The sequence below is a fragment of the Geotrypetes seraphini genome, chromosome 1 (assembly GCF_902459505.1).
Source record: "Geotrypetes seraphini chromosome 1, aGeoSer1.1, whole genome shotgun sequence".
In the NCBI taxonomy this organism is placed as follows: Eukaryota; Metazoa; Chordata; class Amphibia; order Gymnophiona; family Dermophiidae; genus Geotrypetes; species Geotrypetes seraphini.
In genome coordinates, this window is record NC_047084.1 from 460717029 (window position 1) to 460741844 (window position 24816).

The 24816-nt window shown below is 43.5% G+C and overlaps 1 protein-coding gene across 1 annotated transcript in view; it reads right to left on the bottom strand.

Moving 5' to 3' along the window:
• The window catches only part of SLC35A2 (solute carrier family 35 member A2), a 98033-nt gene that overhangs the window by 16136 nt on the left and 57081 nt on the right, over positions 1 to 24816 (bottom strand). The window lies entirely within an intron of this gene.

A 24816-nucleotide genomic window follows, 5' to 3' on the forward strand; every position in this document is an offset into this window, starting at 1 on the left:
AGCCTGCAACAAGATCGCGCGATGCCAGAGATCTTTGCCTGCTTCGGCTGTTTCCTCCGCCGCGGTCCCGCCCCTCCTCTGACATCAGAGGAGGGGCAGGACCGTGGCGGAGGAAACAGTCGAAGCAGGCAAAGATCTCTGGCATCGCGATCTTGCTGCAGGCTGTTTCCAGACGCGACACCCGACGCAGGGGGGGGTAACTGGACCGGACCGGGAGCACCCCCTCAGGGCTTGGTACCCGGGGCGGACCACCCCCCCCCGCCCCCCCCTTGGTACGCCACTGTCTCTCCATCTTCTATCTGACCTGTGTTTTGGGTTGTGCATTGTATTCTCTTTGCAGTGTTTTTGGTTCTTGTTTGGATGTCTTGGATTTGTTTGTTTGCATCTTAATAAAAATGTTTTAAACAAAAAAAATAAGAAGTGGGGAGGATGGGATAGAAAATAAATTAAATAAATATTTATAAGATTAATTAATACCAATATTCATTTTACAACACTTGAAGGATATAAAAGTTCACTTTATTCTGATCAACAGTAGCAAATTCCATAAATGAGACACCTGAGTAACATATTTAAGAGATTTTTTGCAGTTACTACAAGTATATCAAGTGGGCAAGACTGAAATTAATTCATTTACAGGATTTGCACAGCACTTCAGCCAACTGTTTTGAAGGCTGCAATAGAGGACTTCGGGGGCCACATGTGGTTCTTGGGACCACTGAGGTAGGGAATCTATTTTAAAAAAGCTGGGCTACTTGTGGAAAAAAAAAAAGGTGCGAGTAGACTAGATGAAATAAAATACAATGCAGGAGAAAAAAACCCCAAACACCAGTTACAATATGAATGCAGGACCATAAATAATCCCATGAGTCTGCTGCCATCCCCATGGGGAGGGAGGCAAGCGTAAAAGTTTCATCTTTGAAAGCCTATCTGATGAGCTTGGCTGCTGTACCTCACCATGCTGGCCAAGGCTTCAGATGTTGCTAAGACAGCCTTCAGTCCTGGCTAAGAGACTTTCAGCCTATCACACATGACCACCTGGTGATCAGATACAGGGTGCAGTTTATAAAGCTCTGGAGAGCCACATTCTGTAGTCCCTGACTATGATCTTAATAGCCTAGATGAGGTGGAGATGTTAAAATGGAGCAATCAAATGTAGGCTCCAGGGAACAGAACTCTGGTACAGGCTGGCTCTGATTTATCTGGAAGCCCAAAGAAACTAACTCTCTCTTCCCCTTCATTCCCCCCCACTCAAAAAAAACCCCACACCAACCCCCCCCCCCCTCGACACTCGCTACATGTAACCTAGAAAGGCCACCGCTGGAAGCAGGATACAGTACTGGGTTAGTTGCATTCTAAGTCTGACTCAGTAGGGCAACTTATGCATTTGTGAGTCAAGTGTGCAAACTAAATACTACAAAGAAATATGAATGCAACAAGACCAAGAGCACAAGCCAGGGCAATATGGTCCTGCTTGTAAGTTTCAAAGCTGCACTGCTTCAATCACTTCTGTATAATTTTTATAAAGTTATTTGTTAAAATAATGAGCAAATGGGTTCTCTCACCTTTTTCTTGGCAATAAGCTGGTATTCATGAGAAGCCAATAGACGTTATAAAGGGTTATTTAAAAACTCATCTATGCAGGGTCTCAAATTTTAAACCCAAATAAACATGTTTTTCATATAATTAATACCATGTTGGAGAAGACAACAGAAATATGGTATTATATGGAGGGAATAATTGGAGCTGGATAGACACAAAAAAAAAATAAGGAAATTTATCAAAGAGTAAAGACCAGAGTAAAGAATGACACAGGGACAAAATTTGTCCCCATTCCTTCCCCATCAGCTTTGACCCCATTCCCTTTCCTGTCCCTGCAAACTAAAACACCACCAAAATAGTTCCATCATTTTTGCTAAAAGACAAATGCTTGTTTTTCGAACAACTGAGATTTTGTATTGTTGTGGGGATGGGGACATCATACATTATCCTTGTGTCATTCTCTAAAGTAGAGTCAGAAAAATAAGGAATGATAAGGACAGATTAAAATCAATCTCTGAAACCTGGTAAGAGATTCTGTGGGGTTTTAAACTCTAGTGGCTGAGTGCCCAATATCAAAATACCTTTTGGAAACTAAGGGTACCTCACAAAACCACAGGTCAGACACTTTGGGGTACTGCTGGATTTGTGGGGTTGTTTTTACACTAATCCTACAAGTGTAGAAAACAGCTTTAATTTACTTGGAGCAACTACAATATCTCAATACAACCAAGAAGGCAAATCTGCTAAGAGTGCAACAATAATATCATGGTCAAATTACTATAGGGCCCTGTACATAGTAGTTTGATCTGAACACTCAGGTTCCAATTAATTCAGCATGCAAAACAACTGACAAAAGATCACATCCTTCCTGCAAAAGCTGCACTGGTTACCAGTACCCTACAGGGCACAATTTAAAGTGCTCAGTGAGGATCAGGTCACAGTACTAGAAGAATGAGTTATCCCTCTGTACTTCTTTGAGGTCTTTAAGGGCTAGATTCACTAAAGCCCTCTTACCCGTCCCGCTCCATTTCCGAGTCTTGCTGGGCAACCCATTCACTAAAGTCTCCCCGTGCAAATCATCTAATTGTAAACATGCCCACAAGCAATCCCACGGATTGCTGAAGACCGATCTTGACGCATGCGCAGACCATCATTGATGGCTGTACGTTCGATCCCGCATGTACCACTCTCCTGCACCAGCTGGAGAAGGGGGAAGGGTTGGGGAAGTAATGGCAGGCAAGCAAGGCAAAGGCAGACTCGTTGCAGCCTCTAGAAGCAGAGGGGGGAATTGCCAGACTACGGCACTGAACACGAAACCAGCCCCGACTCTCCTGCTTTCTGCTGCCCTTACCTGCAGCGCGAGCCTGTGGTTTTAAAGCGGGGCTGCACTACGGGGAAGGGCGGCAGAGAGCAGGAGAGTCGGGGTGGCATTTTCCCCCACAGACTCAGCAAGCTTGCTGCTTGAATACAGGAGGCAAGCAGGGCAGCAGGCAAGCAAGGCAAAGGCAGTTGAATTCATGCATTTTAATTTGTGATGTGCATTTTTGTTTCCAGGAAGAACTTATCCTTTCTCTTTCCCAGAATACCGGACTAGTCAGAAATCGGTCGGCGAGGCGCAGGTGCAGCAATGAGGGTTGGGTATAGGGAAGGGGACGTGAGCTCTGCTCAGCAAATTACCCATCCCTGTGGCATCCCATCCTCAGCTGGGCTGCAAACAAACAAAAATGCATGCGGTTTCCTCGTCCCGAAAGTCTGCATTGTGGGGGGAAAAAAGTTACTTACTCCTGAGAAGCGCGTCATTGGAGGAAGGCAGCTGGGCGCCCAGCTAAAACAGGCTAGGGAGGACACTGCGTGTATGTATGTATTCATTAATGAATTATTGGATGGACATTCACTTTCATTGTATGTCAAGTGATATAAGACTTCCCAGTGGCTTTAAATTAAATTATAAGTTTCTTCCATTTTTGTTTATATTTTTTATTCTTCTTTTGTGGGTTACATTTTGGTACGTATATGTTCTGTCATTTTGCTCTTTACCATAGTTTCTACGATTTTTGCCCAGCCCCGACATCATGTTGACTACCCTCATCTTCTAATAATACGCAGGATTTTAAATAAAGTTACAAATTACTAACAATAGTTCTGCAAGTTCTATCAGCACTCTGAGATGTATACCATCCAGTCCAGACGATTTGCTACTGTTCAATTTGTCAAATTGACCCATTACATAATCCAGTGTTACAGAGATTTGTACGTTTCTGATTCATCAGAATTCAATACCATTTCTGACACTGGAAACTCCCCCAGGTTTTACTCAGTGAAGACCGAAGCAAAGAATTAATTTAATCTCTCCGCTATGGCTTTGTCTTTCCTGAGAGCCCCTTTTACCCTTCGGTTATGTAGTGGTCAAACCAATTCTCTTCCAGGCTTCTTGCTTTTAATATACCTAAAAAAGTTTTTATTGTGTGTTTTTGCTTCCAGTGCAATCTTCTTTTCAAGATCTTTCTTCATCTTCCTTACTAGCACCTTGTATTTGACTTGACATTCTGTGCGTTGTTTACAATTATTTTCAGTTGGATCATTCTTCCACTTTCTGAAGAATTGTCTTTTAGCTCTAATAGCTCTGACTAACCAGTAGTCCAGGTACAGGAAGACATGAAAACTGAGTGAAGAAGGGCAACTTATTATCCGTTTTCATAAATACTTTGGGTGCTGATGCTATTGTAATCCCTCCCTCTTTGACTTTCAATTCCCACTCTCTTAACCTTTAGTCTTAGGTTACCTAACAGGATAAAGTAAGAATTATAACAAAAAGAGGGAAAAGTTAACATAAAATATAAAATTACCCTAAATAAAAAATACAAGGAATAAGAGTTTTTGTTGTTTTATTGTTACAACTCTAACAAAGGGTATATATCTAAATAACTTTAGAATAATATTCTAAATAAAGTTTTCCTCAAAGAATTTAGTCCTTTCAAATAATTTTATCCTCACAGAGTTCAGATGTAAATTTTTCTCACAGGGTTCCGTTATTTTATTTACACAGCTGTTGGGTACCAGTGCTTCTCCTTTCCTCTATGGAGGTTCAGCTCTAATCAATAGCATATCTACTTCATAAGAACATAAGAAGTTGCCTCCGCTGAGGCAGACCAGAGGTCCATCTCGCCCAGCGGTCCGCTCCCGCGGCGGCCCATTAGGCCCATTGCCTGAGCAATGGTCCCAGACTATCCCTATAACCTACCGCTACTCTTATCTGTACCCCTCAATTCCTTTATCCTCTAGGAACCTATCCAAACCTTCTTTGAAGCCTTGTAACGTGCTCCGGCCTATCACAGCCTCCGGAAGCGCGTTCCATGTGTCCACCACCCTCTGGGTGAAAAAGAACTTTCTGGCATTTGTTTTAAACCTGTCTTCTTTTAATTTTTCCGAGTGCCCCCTTGTACTTGTGGTTCCCCGTAATCTGAAAAATCTGTCCCTGTCTACTTTTTCTATACCCTTCAGGATCTTGAAGGTTTCTATCATGTCTCCTCTAAGTCTCCGCTTTTCCAGGAAGAACATCCCCATCTTTTTCAGTCTGTCAGTATATGAGAGGTTTTCCATACCTCTTATCAGTTTAGTTGCTCTTCTCTGGACTCCCTCAAGTACCGCCATGTCCTTTTTGAGGTACGGCGACCAATACTGGACACAGTACTCCAGATGCGGTCGCACCATCGCACGATACAGTGTCAGGATGACCTCCTTTGTCCTGGTCGTGATACCCTTCTTAATGATACCCAACATTTTGTTTGCTTTTCTTGAGGCTGTGGCGCACTGTGCCGACGCCTTCAAAGACGTGTCCACCATCACTCCCAGGTCTCTTTCAAGGTTACTTACCCCTAGCAGTGATCCTCCCATTTTGTAGCTGAACATCGGGTTCTTTTTCCCTACATGCATGACCTTGCATTTCCCTACGTTAAAGTTCATTTGCCATTTTTTGGCCCATTCTTCTAGCGTCGTTAGGTCCCTTTGCAGATCTTCGCAGTCTTCCATGGTTTCAACCCTGCGGTAGAGTTTGGTGTCATCCGCAAATTTAATAACTTCGCAATTTGTTCCCGCCTCCAGGTCATTTATAAATATATTGAACAGGAGCGGTCCCAGCACCGACCCCTGCGGAACTCCGCTCGTGACCCCATGCCAGTCTGAGTAATGGCCCTTCACTCCAACCCTCTGTTTCCTGTCTGCCAGCCAGTTTTTGATCCATCGATGGACCTCCCCTTGCACCCCGTGTCTCCACAGCTTTTTAAGCAGTCTTTCGTGCGGTACCTTGTCAAAGGCTTTTTGAAAGTCAAGGTAAATGATGTCAATGGATTCCCCTTTATCCACCTGTCTGTTTACCCCCTCAAAGAAGTACAATAAGTTTGTGAGGCATGACCTACCCTTGCAGAAGCCGTGCTGGCTCAACTTTAGCTGTCCATTGTTTTCTATGTGTTCACAGATACTGTCCTTAATCAGTGTTTCCATCATTTTTCCCGGGACTGAGGTCAAACTCACTGGCCTGTAGTTCCCCGGGTCCCCCCTTGAACCCTTCTTGAAGATGGGTGTGACATTTGCAATTTTCCAATCCTCCGGGATCTCTCCAGTTTTTAAGGATAGGTTACATATTTGGCGAAGTGGCTCTGCTATTACGTTCCTTAGTTCCTTGAGTACCCTTGGGTGAATGCCGTCCGGACCTGGCGATCTGTCGCTCTTTAGTCTGTCTATCTGCCTGAGGACATCCTCTTGGCTTACCTCTAGTTGGACTAGCTTTTCATCCCGATCCCCATTTACGATGTTCTCCGGTTCCGGAATATTTGATGTGTCCTCCCTCGTGAAGACTGACGTGAAGAACTTATTTAACCTGTCTGCTATCTCTTTTTCCTCTTTTACCACTCCTTTTTTGTCTCCATCATCCAATGGCCCCACTTCTTCCCTTGCCGGTTGCTTCCCCTTCACATATCTGAAGAACGATTTGAAGTTTGTTGCTTACCCCGCCACTCTCTCCTCATATTCTCTTTTAGCTTTTCTAACCACACGGTGACACTCCCTTTGGTGTTCTTTGTGCTCCTTTTGGTTGTCCTTTGTTTGGTCCTTTTTCCATTTTTTGAACGATGCTTTCTTGTCACTTATCGCCTTTTTCACTGCAGTTGTTATCCACGCTGGGTTTTTTGTTCGTTTTTTTTTTGCACCCCTTCCTGAATCTGGGGATGTACAGGTTCTGTGCCTCTTGCACCGTGCCCTTGAGTAGGGACCAGGCTTTTTCTACAGACTCCATCTTCCTTGCGCTACCGTTGAGTTTCTTTCCCACCAGTTTCCTCATGCCATCATAATTCCCTTTTTTGAAGTTGAGTGCTGTCGCTGTGGATCTTTTCACCTTTGATGGTCCAATTTCCAGCTTGCACTGGATCATGTTGTGATCGCTGTTTCCTAGGGGTTCTAGCACCGCCACCTCCTTTGCAGGTCCCCCTAGCCCAATGAGGATTAGGTCGAGAGTTGCATCCCCCCGTGTTGGTTCCATGTCCAGCTGTTCCATGAAACAGTCCCTCGTGGTTTCCAGGAATTTGGTCTCCCTTGTGCAGTTTGAGTGTCCAATACTCCAGTCTACCCCAGGGTAGTTGAAGTCTCCCATCACCATCACGCTTCCGCTTTTGCATATCTGCCTCAGCTCAGCCTCCAGGTCCTGGTCGAGTGCTTCCGGTTGTCCAGGTGGGCGATAGTACAGGCCCAATTTTATGTCTGATCCAGCTCCTCCAGGTAGCTTAATCCATAGTGATTCCAAGTCGTCCGCCCTTACTGTTGTAACTTCCTAACTAAAAAAAATCAAAGGAAGCAAAACCCTATCACCCTGAAAATTATATTTCTTTCTTTACTTTATAACTAACTACCCATAGAAAAGAATGGATAATTGAAATTCCCTAAACTTTTTTCCACCCACGATGTATCTTAAACTGTTCTCAAGCAGGGAGGGTGGGGGGTTGGGAGGAATTATTGATAATGATATTTTAGGTAACTTGGTTTCATTTTATATTATTTACTTGGTTCTTATGTTATTACTATATGCAAAATAATGTAATTATTGAAGGATAGTTCTGTTACCTATATAGATATTAGTGTTAAGACTGAATGCAATAATATACTGTTCTTTTATTTATATAACACTGTTCTTGTTTAAAAATCAATATTATAAAAAAAAAAAAAAAATTCCCTAAACTTTTTTCCACCCACGATGTATCTTAAACTATTCTCAAGCAACCCCAAACCAACCTGTCCTCCAGACTGATCACTACCCAACTGCTCTCTCTGGCAGTCTTAGAATCCTGACCAGCACTGCTCACTTCTACATGAGATCATCAGACCTCATGCAGACATCAGCATTCTAGAATTCTTACTGTCAGTCAGGCAAATACAGCATTAATTTTGCTGGTTAATAACAAAATAAAACTTTTCACTTTAAAATATTAGAAAAACTTCTGTCAGGACTTCTGCCCTGGGTAAACTATAACATATTTCAAATTTATTTTGTAACCCATGGTTACACTATGTCAAATGGGAGGACCTTATATTGAAAGTGAAGTGCTCCTACCTGAAAGCAAAGGTATTTTCTGTGAACAGGCAGAATAGATAGGCGAGTGTACGCTTCTTTGAAAACTAAAGAACAAAGTCAGTCATTCTTGTCTATCAATAGTAATAGTGTTCCTAAAGATAACATTCAAAACTTTTCATTTTACAAAATATTTGTTGAGAGTGCGGAGGTGTCTAGAATTGGACGAAGACCTTCTGTCTTTTTCGGTATGAGACAATACTATTGAGTAGAACCCTCAACACCTCTCCTATAAAGGTACTTGTTTGATGGCATTGAGTTGGAAGAGGGCTGATAGCTTTTGGTGAAGGAGAGTTTTCTGATGGAAGTTCATCTGCCACACCCTTTCCGTTGTTCAAAAGTAGGCTAAAAACCCACCTTTTTGAGACCGCCTTCAACCCTACTCCCCTCTGCTCACCTCCCTAGCCAGCAGTTTAACCATCCCCTCTGACTGTAACCCCTAATCTGGCAACCTGTTTGGCTGTCTTGATTGTTTAGATTTTAAGTTCATTCAAACAAGGGCTGTCTCCTTTGTGACTCTGTACAGCACTGCATACATCTGGTAGTGCTCTAGAAATAATAGTATAGTAGGAGAAGGAATTGAAAGAGGACTGGAAGTTTTTTTTTCTGAAAATGCAGGGTATAACCTTGTCTGACTACTCCAAGTATCCAATGGTCTGTTATGAAGGACTATCATTACATTACATATTTCTATTCCGCCATTACCTTTCGGTTCAAAGCGGATTACAAAAAGAGTTATGGAAGAAGGGTTACAACGTTAGATCAGAGAAGGTTTCCAAGAGAGGGAAAAGTAGGATCTGGGATTAGGGAGGGGATCGTAAGAGGGGGATTAAGCTTTATCATGGTATTAAGCTTTATTAAGGGATTTCTTGAAGAGTATAGTTTTTATTTCCTTTCTGAACATCTTGTAGTCTGGGGTTGTTGTCAATAGGTTGGAGACTTGGTTGTCTATCTTCGCTGCCTGAGTAGCCAGTAGTCCGTTGTATAGTTTTTTCCGTTTTACTTCTTTGATTGGGGGGTAAGTGAATGGAGTGTGTGTTTTTCTATGCCTGGTAGAGGTGGTTTGGATGAGGCGGTCGTTTAGGTAGTTTGGGCTGTCTTCATTTATAGTTTTAAATAGTATACAGTAGAATTTAAATTGTATTCTTTCCTGGATTGGAAGCCAATGAGAATTGATGAATACCTCAGTAATGTGATCATGTTTTTTCAAAGAATAGACGAGCCTCAGAGCTGTATTCTGAATTGTCTGTAGTTGTTTAATCATTATTGCAGGGCAGGGGAGGTAGAGGATGTTGCAATAGTCTAGGATACTTAGGATTAGAGATTGTACTAGGAGCTGAAATTGTGTTTTTTCGAAGAATTTTCGGACTTGTCTAAGGTTTCTCATAACTGCGAAAGATTTCTGTATTGTTTTGTTAATTTGTGGTTGCATGGTGCAGCCTCTGTCAATAGTCATACCTAGAAGTTTTAGGGTAGTTTGCAAAGGGTAGTTGATAGAGTTGATTTCTAAGTTGGTTATGGTTGGGATTTTGTTATTTTCTAGGAGGATGAATTTAGTTTTGTCTGGGTTGCGTTTCAGTTTGTGGTCTTCCATCCAAGTCATAACTATAGCTAGAGTTCTGTGTAGTGTGTCTGACATTAAGAGCATTGGTTGGTCGAAAGGAATGAGGATGGTGATGTCATCAGCATAGCTATAAGAGGATAGGCCTTGTTTGTTCAGGTAAACACCAAGAGAGGCCGTATATAGGTTGAAGAGAGTAGGGGACAGTGGGGACCCTTGTGGAACGCCACAGGGGTTGGACCAAGGTTTGGATTTTTCTTTGTCTGATTTTTTTACTTTGTATGTTCTGGATTTTAAGAAACCTTGAAACCATGAGTATACTTTATCTGAGATGCCTATTGAGTCAAAGATTTGCAGTAGGATGTTATGGTCTACCAGATCAAATGCTGCCGTCAGGTCCAACTGTATGAGCAGCATTTTTTTTTCCAATGCTGAGGTGTTGTCTTGCTATGTCGATAAGGGAGCCTAGTAGCGTCTCTGTGCTGAAGTTAGTTCTGAAGCCGGATTGCGTGGGATGGAGTAAGTTATGGTCCTCGAGATAGTTGGTGAGGAATTTGGCTACTAATCCTTCTGTTAGTTTGATATATAGAGGTATTGAGGCTATTGGTCTGTAGTTGGATGAGAGGTCTGTTGGTCCTTTTGGGTCTTTTAAGATTGGGGTGATGATGATTTCGCTGAGATCATTCGGGAAAATGCCATCTGTGAGCATGGTTTGTATCCAGTGTAGGAGTAAGGTACGGAACTTAGTGCTCGCTGATGACAGGAGATATGGCGGGCAGTGGTTGAGTTCACATGATGCGTGGCTGTACTTATTGTAGAGTATGTTGAATTCAGTCCAATGTATCTTAGGGAATTGGGACCAAGATCTGTCTGCAGCACAAGATTCATTTTCTGTGGGGAGTATTGTGACTTCAAGTAGGTGGGTTGGGTTACTAATGAGAGTAGCTCTGGTGTTTGTAATTCTATTCTTGAAGTGTTCAGCTAGGAGGGAGGCTGAAGGGGAGGAGTTATTGTTAGTGGTCAAATAGGTTATGGTGTTAGTTAGATCTTTTAGTATAAATCATGTTTTATTGGCACATCAGCAGTAAATACACAATACAACACGACCATACAACAAGGTCGCGAACACCAAACGTACCATCAAACACATTTTCACCCCAACCAAAGAATCCCCCCAATCCCCACCCACTCCAAAGCCCAAACCCCCACCCCAACCCAAACCCACACCATGAGACCCAATCCATACCCAAAAACCCCCCAGCAAGAAAGGATTATGCTGAGCAAGCTGTTTGCTTATGCCGCTCAGCACAGATCAAACAAAACAAGAGAACCAAATCCCATCCTCCCACCCACAATGTGTAATCCCACCCTACCCACTGAACTCCACATACTTCCAACCACTCATACCCACCATTCACACTCTCCCAAACATCCACCCACCAACCCGGGGAAAACAGCTGAGAGCAAAAGGTATCAGCAACAGAGTGAATTCAAGACCAGACTTCTGGCCCTAGGGGAAAGCGAGGAAATGTAGGGGTCCCAGGTCTGCAGGAAAATCTTCGACCGCCTGACAGATAATCGAGCATGGCGCTGCTCCAAGAGCATCAAATTATGAAAACGATTCCTCCAAGCCCAGTAAGCAGGCGCTATGTCTTGCGTCCAAACGCTAAGAATGACCTTCTTTCCTATAACAGCACCCTTCCGGATCAGCAACCGATGTCTCCGAGCAGGCACTCGCAAAGATTCATATCTATCCAAAAGCAAGCCTACCGGAGACATCGGAATAGCGTGACCAACCAGCCGCTCCAAAAAGCGGAGTATGGCTCTCCAAAAGACTTTCACTCGAGGGCATCCCCAAAATGCATGAAAAAAGGAGTTGCAACCCAGTGTACACTTAGGGCAGATTGGAGAAGAAATGCCCCCAACCTTGTGGACCCGCTCTTGGGAAAAATACGCTCTATACACCACTCGAAATTGGCATTCCCTCAGTTCTGCACTAATAGAAATAGAAGAGATACGACCAATAAGGGAAGGAAAGTTCAAGGACTCACCAGGTATGCCCAGATCTCTACCCCAGCGGTTCTCCAAAGCCGTATAAGACTTCTGAGGAGTAAGCCGCCGCAAAGCCCCATGCAACGCAGACACCGTCAAGCCACAAGCATAAAATTGGGCAAAAAATAGACGAAATTGGTTACCCAATCGAAACCGTAAGCCCGGGCGCGCCAAGGACCTCACATAATGATGAATTTGCCGGTACGCAAACAGACCTCCCACACCCAAAGAATGAAGCATGGGAAAATCTCCCCAAGGTCTCATCGCCCCTTCCTCATCCAATAAATGCTCAAGAAGAAGAAAACCCTCTCCAGTCCATCGCACAAAGACCGAGTTATCACAGCCAGGCAGAAACTGCGGATTCCCCCGTATAGACAACTGATCCGAAACTTGATGGTCCCCCCCAGTAACCCTACCAATGCCTTCCAAGAAAAACGCCACGACCTAAGGATGAAACTAGATCGGAACGCGGGGGGCAAGAGGCGAACAGGTAACTGAGACAACGAAAACAAGTGCCAAGGAGAGAAAAGAGCATGTTCAAAGTCCCGAAAAAGATAGTCATCACTCCGTAAGCACCAGTCTCCCAAAAATCGCAGCAAGCAAGCCAAATTATAGAGGCCGATATCCGGGAGTCCCACACCACCGATCCTTCCCGAGCCGAACAAATAAGAGATCGATATCTGAGACTTCTTGCCTTGCCAGAGGAATCGGGTCAGCTGCCTATGAAGCCGTTGAAGATCGCTACGACGCAGACAAAGAGGCAGCAACTGGAGTACATACAACCAGCGGGGAAAAATAACCATCTTATACAACTGAACCCTACCATAAAAAGAGAGAGGCAGAGACATCCACTTTGCAAAACAACCCTCCGTAGCGGCCAACAAAACATCTTCATTAGCACGATATAACCGTCCCACACTGCTCGTGAGTTGCACTCCCAAATATTTGAATCCACCAGCCGCCCACCGTAAAGGAAACTGCCCCGGCCACTCCAAGCGCACCGCCTCGGCAGTAGCTAATGCCAAAGATTTATCGTAATTCAATTGGAAGCCCGAAAAATCGCCATACTCCGTAAAAAGCGACATAAGAGCAGGAAAGGATTCCCACGGGGAGGTCAAATGAACCAACAAATCGTCTGCAAATGCCGAAATCTTAAACTCTCGGCCGCCAAGAGAAACACCCCGAACCGCCGGATTAGCAGAGATTTCGTGAATTAAGGGATCCAAGGTGAGCACGAAAAGAAGAGGAGACAAGGGGCAGCCTTGTCTAGTACCCCGCTGAATTGGAAACACCGCCGAAGAAACTCCATTAACCAGCACCCTGGCCAGCGGATCATGATATAACGCAGCCACCGCATCACTAAAGAAACCTCCCATACCATAATGTTGAAGAGTACAAAACAAAAAATCCCACAAAACCCTATCAAAGGCCTTATGGGCATCAAAACTGACTAACAAAGAAGAAACCTTCTCCCGCTCCACCCACTCCAGCGAAGCCAATATAGTACGTAAATTGCGAGTGGACGACCGACCTTTGACGAACCCAACTTGAGGCTCCGCCACCAGTGAGGGCAAAATACCCGCCAACCGGTTGGCCAACAATTTAGCAAAGAATTTAGCTTCAGCATTCAACAAGGATATGGGGCGATACGAGGAGGCCCTTAATGGGTCTTTGCCGGGCTTAAGCAAAACCACAATCTGAGCAACCCGAAGAGAAGGCGGGAGAGCCCCCTCGCGCACCGCAGTGTTAAACACATCAACCAGAACTGGGGCCACGTCCGCAAGTAGAAGTCTATAGAATTCACTGCGAAAGCCATCGGGCCCCGCCGCCTTTTGCAGCGGAGAACTACCAAGAACCAGCGATAGCTCTTCAACTGTAAAAGGAGCCTGCAAACGCGCATTCTGAGCGTCTGTCACCACCGGATGAGAGACCTGATCCAAATAAAGATCACCCGCCAACGAAGAAACCGGTGGAGCAGCATACAACTCCTGGAAATAATGGTGAAACACCGCCGCCATATCCTCATCTTTGTGGACCAAACCACCATCTGCCCGGCGGAGATGGAGAATTGGGGAAAACCCCTTAGCACGTCGAATCAAATTTGCCAAAAGCTTACCGCTCTTATTAGCATGCAAATACAGTTGAAATTTATAGTATGCCAAAGACTTCATAGCCCGATCATGTAATAGTTCCCGCAACGACAACTGCGAAGCCAATAATAACGCTCTATTGATTCCGGTGGGATGAGCCCCATAGCGGCGACGATCATCCTGAACCTGGCGCTCCAGCCGGAGCACCTGACGGTCGCGCCTTTTTTTCTTTCGGCTAGAGTAAGCAATGATCTCACCCCGCAACACCACTTTAGCAGCCTCCCAGTAAAGAAATGAGTCACCCCTATGAGACGCATTGTGAAAAGCATAGTCCTTCCATTTATCTACCAAGAAAGCATAGTTAGATCTTTTAATATTTGGAATAGTTTTTTGGTGTCTTGGGTTTCCGTGCCTATTAGGTTGGTGTAATGTTTTTTTCTCTTTTCTTTTAATAGAAGTTTGTATTGTTTGTTAATTTTTTTCCAGGCGGTTTTTGTGTGATCTTGGTTGGTTTTTCTCCATTTTCTTTCCAGACGTCTACATTGTCTCTTGAGTAGGAGTATTTCTTCGTCGAACCATTGGTCTGATCGTCTGCATGTTCTGGTTTTGGTTCGAAGTGGGGCTTGTTCATCAAGGATGTTGTTGCTCAAATAGCCCCAGTGTGAAATGAAGTCTTTGGGGTTATCTTCTTGGATTGTTTCGTCTACTTTTAACCAGAAAATGGCGGACTCGATGTGTTTGTGTGATGTGTAGGTTACTATTTTGGATATTGGTTTGGATTTGTTTTTGGTCCAGATGATGTTGAAGGTGTAAGTGTAGTGGTCTGACCAGAGGGATGGGGACCAGGTTCCATTAGACATTTGAATTTCTGAAGTAGATGTTTGATGGGTCATGAAGGCTGCAATGTCCAGTTGGTGTCCTTTTTCATGAGTAGTTTGTGGGTTTAAAATTTGGAAGGATAGGGCACTGAGGAAAGAAAGTAGATTGTCTACTGGCTTGGATGAATGGTCTTCAAGATGAAGGTTTAGGTCTCCTAGGATAAGATTGTGTGCTGCTGTAAGTGAGTTTTGGTATATGAAGTTTTCAAATTCAGATCTAACCATGGCCCAGTTTCCCGGTGTTATATAACAGAGCATGCAGTTTAGTGAGTTTTTCAGTGCGGTGGAAGAGATTTGACATGCTAAAAGATCCATGTAAGGGGTGGAAGTTTTTTCCAATATGTTTAAGGTTAGGGAGTCTGAGTAAGATCGCTAATCCACCTCTTCTTTTTCCCTCTCTGCAGGTCACTGTAATTTTGTATCCTTGAGGGCAGATTTCTGTAATTCTTGGGTCTGTGTCCGATTTTAGCCAGGTTTCTGTGAGGAAGAGGCAGTCTAGGTTTTCGTTTTTTATCCAGGTAAAATTTTTTATCATTGGTAAAATTGAGTGAGATGGCCTCCTATAGGGATAATCTGAGGTGCAGGTTGTGTAATGCTGGATAGGCTCTCTACAATGGAGTCAAAACGATGGTTGAGATTGTGATTTTTGTGGTCTCTGTTGTAGAGCTCTAGCGGAGGTGGTAGGTGGAATATACCTCCGTTTAGAGAAGGGTTGTAAAACTTTTTACTTGGTTGAGATTTAGAAGCTTTTACGGACAATAATCTCAGAGTCCTCATGATCTTCTGAGTTACATCCTCAATCTTCTCTTTAAACAAATCATCCTCTAGGCAGGGAATATTGGCTAAAAGCTTCTGATTGCTTCCTCATGGTGACAAACTGCCAAAGTTCTTGAAGTGACAACAAAGACCAAGCTTGAGGCAGTCTTTTAGTCACTCCTCAATCTACAGTATTCATAAATTCTTCTCTAGACTCAGATTCCATTTTGATTGCTAAGGCATATGAATAGCCTTACTAGGTCAGACCAATGGTCCAGCAAGCTCATTAGCCCGTTCTCACGGTGGCTAATCTAGGTCACTAGTACCTGGCTAAAACTCAAGGTGTAGCAATATTCCATGCTACCAATAAAGGGAAAGCAGTGACTTCCACATGTCTCTCTCAATAACAGACTATGGACTTTTCCTCCAGGAGCTTGTCCAATCCTTTCTTAAACCCAGCTATGCTATCCGTTCTTACCACATCCTCTGGAAATGCGTTCCAGAGCTTAACTGTTCTCTGAGTGAAAAAAAATTTCCTCCTATTGGATTTAAGAGTATTTCCCTGTAACTTCATCGAGTGTCCCATAGTCTTTGTAATTTTTGACTGAATGAAAAATCAATCTGCTTGTACCCGTTCTACTCCACTCAGGATTTTGTAGACTTCAATCATATCTCCCCTCAGCCGTCTTTTCCAAGCTGAAGAGCCTTAACTGTTTTAGTCTTTCCTCATACGAGAGCAGTTCCATCCCATTTACCATCTTGGACGCTCTTTGAACTTTTTCTAGCACCACTATATCTTTTCTTTTTTTTTTTTTTTTTTAATTAATAAATGTTTATTGAAAATTTTGAAATATAAAACAGTAATGTGAATATCAGTGACATCACAAATACAAAACAGCCAAACATTAAGAACCAGGCAACAGATCAACATAGCACAATAAGTGACACCAGCAGTACAATGAGGTCCCCAATACCCACCCGCACCACTATATCTTTCTTGAGATAAGGAGACCAGAATTGAACGCAATACTCCAAATGAGCTCGCACCGTGGAGCGATACAGGGGCATTATGACATTCTTAGTCTTGTTAACCATCCCTTTTTAAAATAATTCCCAGCATCCTGTTTGCTATTTGGCTGCCGCCGCACATTGGGCAGAAGGTTTCATCGTATTGTCTACAATGACACCCAGATCCTTTTCTTGGGTGCTAACCCCCAAGGTAGACCCAAGCATCCGGTAACTGATTCAGGTTATTCTTCCCAATGTGCATCATTTTGCATTTGTCCACATTAATTTCATCTGCCACTTGAACGCCCAGTCTTCCAATTTCCTAAGGTCTGCCTGCAGTTATTCACAATCCGCATCCTTTTTAACAACTTTGTACAGATTAGTGTCATCTGCAAATTTAATCACCTCACTCGTCATTCCAATTTCCAGATCATTTATAAATAAGTTAAATAGCACCGGTCCCAGTACAGACCCCTGCGGCACTCCACTGTTTACTCTCCTCCATTGAGAAAAATTACCATTTAACCCTACCCTCTGTTTTCTAGTTCACAACTGAACTTTGCCACCAATCCCATGACTCTAATTTTCTCAGGAGCCTCTCGCAAGGAACTTTATCAAAAGCTTTCTGAAAATCTAGAAGCACTATAATCAACCAGCTCACCTTTATCCACATATTTATTCACACCTTCAAAGTCGTCAAACAAATTTGTGAGACAAGATTTCCGTTGGCTGAACCCATGCTGACTCCGTCTCATTAAATCATGTTTGTCTGTGTGTTCCACAATTTTATTTTTTTATAATCGTTTCTACCATTTTACCCGGCACCAAAGTGAGGCTTACCAGTCTGTAACTTCCCAGAACTCCCCTGGAGCCCTTTTTAAAAATCGGCATAATATTGGCCACCCTCCAATCTTCAGGTACTACAGATGATTTTAGCGACAGGTTACAGATCACTAACAGCAGGTCAGCAATTTCATGTTTGAGTTTTTAATATCCTGGGATGTATACCATCCGGTCCTGGCGATTTAAAATAATAATAATTTATTTCTTATATACCGCTATACCGTGAGGTTCGAAGCGGTTTACAATAAAGATACATTTGACAGTACATGGGATAGAAGCGGTTTACAATAAAGATACGTTTAGTCAGTACATGGGATGCAAGTGGTTTACATTAAAGATTCATTTTGTCAGTACATGGGATACAAGAGGGTTACAGTAAAGATATATTTTGTCAGTACATGGGATGCAAGTGGGTGACAATACAAGTGGTTTACTATCAAGGTGCATTTTGTCAGTGTATGGGATACAGGTGGGTTACCATAAAGATACATTTAGTCAGTACATGGGTTACAATAAAGATACATTTTGTCAGTACATGGGGTGCAGGTGGGTTACAATAAAGATACATTATGTCAGTACATGAGATTCAAGGTGGAAAGTATAATTAGTTTCGGGCCTTGGAATTAAGGGGCAAGGTGGAAGGGTCATGGCGAGGAAGAGTTGGGTATGGGAATTTAGAATTTGTTAAACAGTCGAGTTTTCAGTGATTTTCTAAAGTCTGCATATGTAGTGGCCTCAAGTATGGGCATTCCAAGCCATGTGTTCAGCCTAGCTGCCTGGAATGATAACATTCTATCTAGAAACTTTTTGTATTGGTAAGATTTCAAGGAGGGGTAATTAAATAGGTTTGTTCTGCGAGTGCTCTTGTTGGACTCGTTGGGGGAGAACTGGAAAATTAGATACGCTGGAAGAATCCCAAAGACAGCTTTGTAGCAAAAACAAGCAAACTTGAAGAGGACTCTGGATTCTGCGGGTAACCAATGGAGTTTCAGATAATAAGGGGAAATGTGTTCCCATTTTTTTAAACCGTGGATTAGATGGATCGCGGTGTTCTGAATTAATCTCAGCTTGTTGAGGTTCTTTTTATAAGCTCCTAGGTATATGATGTTACAGTAATCTAGGGTGCTTAAGATGGATGATTGTACTAGTAAATGGAAGGATTTTTCATCAAAGAATTTTTTAATAGTGCGAAGTTTCCAGAGGACCAAAATACATTTTTTAAACAGTAGGTTTGTGTGGTTTTCCAGGGTTAGGTGTTTGTCAAGTGTTACCCCCATAATCTTTATGGTTTGGTCAATTTTGTATTCTCGGCTCTGTAGGTGAATTGAATTTTCTTTTATCTTTTCGTTGGGTGATGCCAGGAAGAATTTGTTTTTTTCTGTGTTCAGTTTCAGTTTGAAGGCCATCATCCAGCGCTCTATTTGATTTAGGATGTTGGTTAAGGAGTTGGAGAATTGTGACGGTAGGCCGGTTAGTGGAATCACTACAGTAATGTCATCTGCGTAGATGTAGAAGGTGAGCCCTAGGCTTTGTAGCAGGTTTCCTAATGAGCTGAGGTAGATATTAAAGAGGGTTGGGGATAGAGGGGAACCCTGAGGTAATCCGCAGTTGTTATTCCAGCTATGGGAAAGTTTGTCATCTTTGAATACCTGGTAGGATCTGTTCCTGAGGAATCCCTGGAACCAATTGTGAGCGTAGCCTGTGATGCCTGTGGTTTCTAGGCAGTTCAAAAGAATGGTGTGATCTACTAGGTCAAAGGCGCTACTTAGGTCCAGTTGTAGGATCATGGCGCTGGTACCTTGGGTGAGGAGGGCGTAAAGGTGGTTAAGTAGTGAGGCCATGACTGTTTCGGTGCTGTGACCAGGTCTGAAGCCTGACTGGTTGTTGTGCAGTAAGTTGAATTTGTCTAAATATGAGTTTAGTTCAGCATTTACTATCTCTTCCATTATTTTGACCGTGAGAGGGATGTTTGTGATAGGTCTGAAATTGGTTAGGTTGTTGGGTGGTTCTTTGTTGTTCTTTTTAATGGGTGTTATTACAATTTGACCTAAGTTTTTGGGAAATATTCCTGCGGTTAGTTGTAGGTTGACTTTGAAGATGATTGGGGCTGCTTTCATTACATCTGGGGGGCAAGTGTCCAATCTGCAGTATGATTTGACGTATTTGTTGTAGAATTTGTTAAATGTTTGCCAATCGGTCTCACTAAAGTTGGACCAGTTCATGTCTGTTTTGGCAGCGACTAGGTCTTGTGGAATGGAGTAGTCCCAGTGGGAGTCTGGAGAATCCGTTATAGAGTGTCTTAAGTTATTTACTTTGGTGTTGAAGAAGTCTGCCAGGTTGTCAGCTGTCACTGTGGATTCTTCTGTCAGGTTTATGTGAGATTGAATGTCATATAAGTCATGGACCAGTCTGAAAAGTTTGCTGCTGTTTATGGAGGTGTTACCAATTATGTTGGCATAGAAGGTTCTTTTCTTTTCTTTGGCTGAGATTTTATAGCTTTTCAGCTTTTGGTGCCAGGCATTTCTAGTCTCTGGGGTTCCTAGTTTTGACCATTTTCTTTCTAACTTTCTTAATTCTCTCTTTATCTCTAGGAGCTCTGGGTCGAACCAGCCTGTTAGGTGTCTAGGTCTCTTCCTTCTTTTTTTCAGTGGGGCTATTTCGTTTTAGTATGCGGGTGCTGGTTTTGATCCAGGAGCACATAAATTGATTGTTTTCCTCATCTAGGTTATGAGTGATGTCATAGTGCGACCAGAATTCAGTAGGGTTAATCTTGCCTCTACTGGTGTGAAGTGGAGTGGATCTGATCTTTTCTTTCGTTGTGGTTGAGGTTGTCTTCAATTGCCAAACTAATTCGAAGTTGCATATTTTGTGGGCTGACCATAGAGAGTCAGACCAAGTTTCTGATCTCCATCTTATGTAGGGATTTGTCGAGTGTTTTGAGATTAAAGTTACCAGGTCTAATTGGTGGCCTTTCTTGTGGGTTATTACTGGAGGTGGTTTGGGAAAGTCTAGTGTGGCTAGAACGGACCAGAATTCTGAGATCTCTGGTTGGTTAGATTGCTCTAAGTCTCCACTAAGGAGGTTCAGAGGGCCTGTTAGTGAGTTGGTTAATAGGAATTCATAAAATTCCTCTTTTGCTGTGGACCATTTTTTAGGGGGGGATGTAGGCTAGGGTGATCGTTAGGGCATCGGCTAGTAGTTCCGAGGTTAACTTTAAGGATAGGATTTCTAGGTATGTGGAGGATTTAGAGCTTAGCATGGTGCAGATTAAATGGTCTTTGAAGATTATGGCTAGACCTACGCCCCTGCCTCTTTCTCTTGCTAGGGATAGGATTTTGTAGTTGGAGGGTAGGCATTCTTGGATGATGACGTCATCGTCTGAGAGTAGCCAAGTCTCTGTCAGTAGTATGAAGTCGGGGCTGTAGTCGGTCAGCCAGTCATAGATTAGTAGGGATTTGTTTCTCATGGATCTTATATTCAGGTAGCAACCCCTGAGGTTGGAATAAGCTGGTGGAACTTTGGTGATGGGGTGAGAGAGGGCACAGTTTTTCAGCACTCGGTCTTTTTTGAAGTAGGATCTGTTGGTTCTGTGGGACATTGTAAGGACTGGGATAACAGGTGGTTTGGGTTCTGAGTGGTTCTGGAGGACCCTGTGTTGCATTATTGGGGGTTTGGTCATAAAGTTGCGAACTGAGGAGTAGTGGATGGGGATTGGGAAGAGGAAAGGCTGAGCAGTTGTCTTACTTTTTAAGCCGGTTAAGTAGAAAGCGAGCAGAAGAGTGATAAGGCTGTGGTGCAGGAGTGCCATTTTGGTATGTGCAGTAAGAGAACAATTGTGCAAGAGTGTAGAGGAGGAAGCTTATGGTAATGCTGTGGAGTCGAGAGCAGTTTTAAAAGTATGCAGAAGGAAAAAGGGGGGAGGTTAGCAATTCTGTGGAGTCGAGCAATACAGTACAATAGGGTGGAGAAATACAATTGTGCTGAGGCCAAGTAAAGTACGTTAACGAATAGGTAAGGGCCAGTAATGGAAGTTACCTGTCTTGTATGTGGTCTTCAGGGAGTTTTTGGAGTAGTTTTTCTCAAGGCGTTTCATCGCGGCGTTTCACCACGGCAGCTTCACAAAGGCTTGCCGGCAAATGCTCCCTGCAGGATCGGGAGAGGGGCAGAGCTGTGCTCCCACGCTCTGCAGGATCGGGGCTCCTGCTGTGTCTGGAAGCCCGCTGGTTTCGGTGCGGGGCAAGGCAGCTCCCAGTGGTGCTGTAGCAGTTTTAAATGCTCCCCGCAGGATCGGGGGGAGGAGCAGAGCTGTGCTCCCACGCTCTGCAGGATCGGGGATCCTGCTGTGTCTGGAAACCCACTGGTTTCGGTGCGGGGCAAGGCAGCTCCCGGTAGTGCTGTAGCAGTTTTAAATGCTCCCCGCAGGATCGGGGGAGGGGCAGAGCTGTGCTCCCACGCTCTTGAGAATCGGGGCTCCTGCCGTGTCTGGAAGCCCGCTGGTTTCGGTGCGGGGCAAGGCAGCTCCCGGTGGTGCTGTAGCAGCTCCAAATGCTCCCCGCAGGATCGGGGGGAGAGGCAGAGCTGTGCTCCCACACTGCAGGATCGGGGCTCCCGCTGTGTCTGGAAACCTGCTGGTTTCGGTGCGGGGCAAGGCTGCTCCCGGTGGTGCTGTAGCAGTTTCAAATGCTTATCGATTTGGCTCAGTACATCTTCCAGATTCACTGAGATTTTATTCAGCTCCTCCGCATCACCCTTGAAAACCACTTCCGGTTCAGGTAGATCTCTTACATCTTCATCCGTAAACGCTAGGGCCTTATCAATCACCTGCAGTGGGAATGAACTCCCACTGCAGGTGATTGAGGCAAACAGCGTGGCAGATTTTAAAAATAAATGGGATATTCACATGGGATCTCTAATGATGTAAAGGAGGGGGTGGGTCGGCAAAATCAGGGCGAAGGGTCACTGGAATGGGCAGACTTGATGGGCTGTGGCCCTTTTCTGCCGTCATTTTTCTATGTTTCTATCCTCCCTGAGCACCTCTTTCGCTCCTTGATCATCCTACGGTCCTACAGATTCCCTCACAGGTTTTCTGCTTCTGATGAACCTAAAAAAAATTGCTACGAGTTTTTGCCTCTTTTGTATGTTTCTCTTCATATTCTTTCTTAGCTGTCTTTATCAATGCTTTGCATCTAACTTGTCAGTGCTTGTGTTTCTTCTTATTTTCTTCATTCGGATCCTTTTCTATGCTTTAAAGGATGGGTTTATTTTGGCTCTAATAGCCTCTTTCACTTCACCTTTTAACCACATCGGCTCTCATTTCCTCTTCTTTCCACCTTTGTTGATACGTGGAATACATCTGGTCTGGGTTTCCACAACGGTATTTTTAAATAACATCCATGCCTGGTTTACAGGCCTAACCTTTGCAACTGATCGTTTTAGCTTCTTTTTAACCATTTTCTTCATTTTATCAGTCACCCTTTCAAAAATTAAACACCCCTACAGTAGATTTATTTTGCAACATTATGATCATTGTTTCCCATCGGACCCAGCACAGTTAACGCCCATACTATGTCTTGCATTCCACAGGACCAAATCTAAAATAGCACCCCCTCGTCAGTTCCCGGACCAGTTGCTCCAAGAAGCATTTATTTATAACATTAGGAATTCTACCTCTCTAGCACTCCCCGATGTAACATTTAACCAGTCAATGCCCTTTTCCTGAGGTGTTTGAGTAATTGAAATCACCTATTATTATAGTGCTGCCCATTTCTCTAGCTTTCCTAATCTCTGAAAACATTTCTTCCATCTGTCCGGGGGATGGTAGATTCCTTCCCGTACATGAAGGAGGACACGGTAGCAGTCGAATTGGAGGAGTTGTAGATGACAGAGGGGGCAGGTCTCATCCTCTAACAGAGTAGGAACATTATTCTGAGCCCCCATCATGTCCAAAGTGTTTAAAAGCGAAAAATGTTGAAGGGAACCCAACCTTGACAAGTAAAGGAGTAATACTTCATCAAGAAGGAAGAAAAAAAAAAGATGAATTGGAGTGAAAGGAAGGGGAAGAGAAAGGGTGATGGGGGAGGGAATTGACAGAATGTAGGGAAGGGAGGAGAATGAATGCAAGGGTGGGTGGGACAGAGTGAATGAGGGGAAGTACAAAGAGAAAACAATCCACATCTTCACCCAAAATCTAAAATACTCTCATACATACCCGACTCCCCAATCTTATAATACACCTACACAAACATTCTCACAGAAACAGCTTGGAGATAAATATGCACACTACAAAAGATACACTCACACTTCACATACACTGTATGGCTTTTTCAACCAAATTCCCCACACAGACATGCTAAAGTCTAGGAATGGAGGAAAGGGGGAAAAGCCATTTTTATTTTTATTAGAAAGGATAAAAATAAAGTTATCTGTATCTTAAGCACTGGAGAAGAAAAGACTGGTTCTCAGCCTGTTGTTCTAACCACTAGGCTATTCCTGCACTTACTCACATTGCTCATTAATAGATCTCTATTGAGACACCATCTTGATTACAATGTTTCAAGTTCTGGGGGTCATAGCCTTTTATGGCAATTGAAAGGATGGAACATTTCTCCCTCCAAATCGGCAGTTTCAGTATCTGTGGATTTGGTTATTCACAATTTTTTTTAAGATCAATTTTCATTTTTCAGGCTATTTTTAAGTCATCTGGTGCTCTAGCGGTGAAGCGGGGCATGAGCGATCTCCCTATGCTCCTGTCTTGTGCAGAGCCATCATCAAAATGGCTGCCATGAGCTCCCATTGTAGTCTCGAGACATACACCATATGTCATACCACCAGGTAAGGTTCTGGGGACGCAAGAGGGAGGCGGGGTGGGCAGACATCCTCCTGGCACATAGCTAATCAAGCAGCAGTACTGATTGATAGAGTATATCATTTTCAGAAGGTTCATATCCAGATTTGTTTAAAAGTACAATAGTGAAGCCTTTATTAAAATTGAACATTTAACAAGTTCAGAGACAGGGAATTACTAGCTTTCTCTGGCAAAATATTTGTGAAAAGGTTCCAGGGACGAAGGAGGGAGGCGGGGGTGGGTCAGAGCTGGCCGAAAAGTTATTAGCGATTTTTCCACATTTCCGGCTCTGCACTTAACCCCCGCGGACACGGAGGAGAAGTGTAGTTCAGAGGATGGCTACAAAATACAGAACTTGCAACACAAACCCTATAAAGAGAAGCTTGAGTTATTTGGAATGTATTGGCTGGAGAAAAGAAGAGACAGGAGGGCTATGAGATAAATATGCAAATATTAGAAAAGTTTTAATAAATCAAAAGGAGGAGAAATTCCACAGAAAGCGTTCTAAAAGGCAAGATGTGATATGCAGTTAAGAGGCATCTAACCCAACTCTCCAGGTCAGTTTTTACCCCTGGATAGGGAAGCATTGCCACAACTAGGAGTTGGCCTACTCTGAAACGGATCCT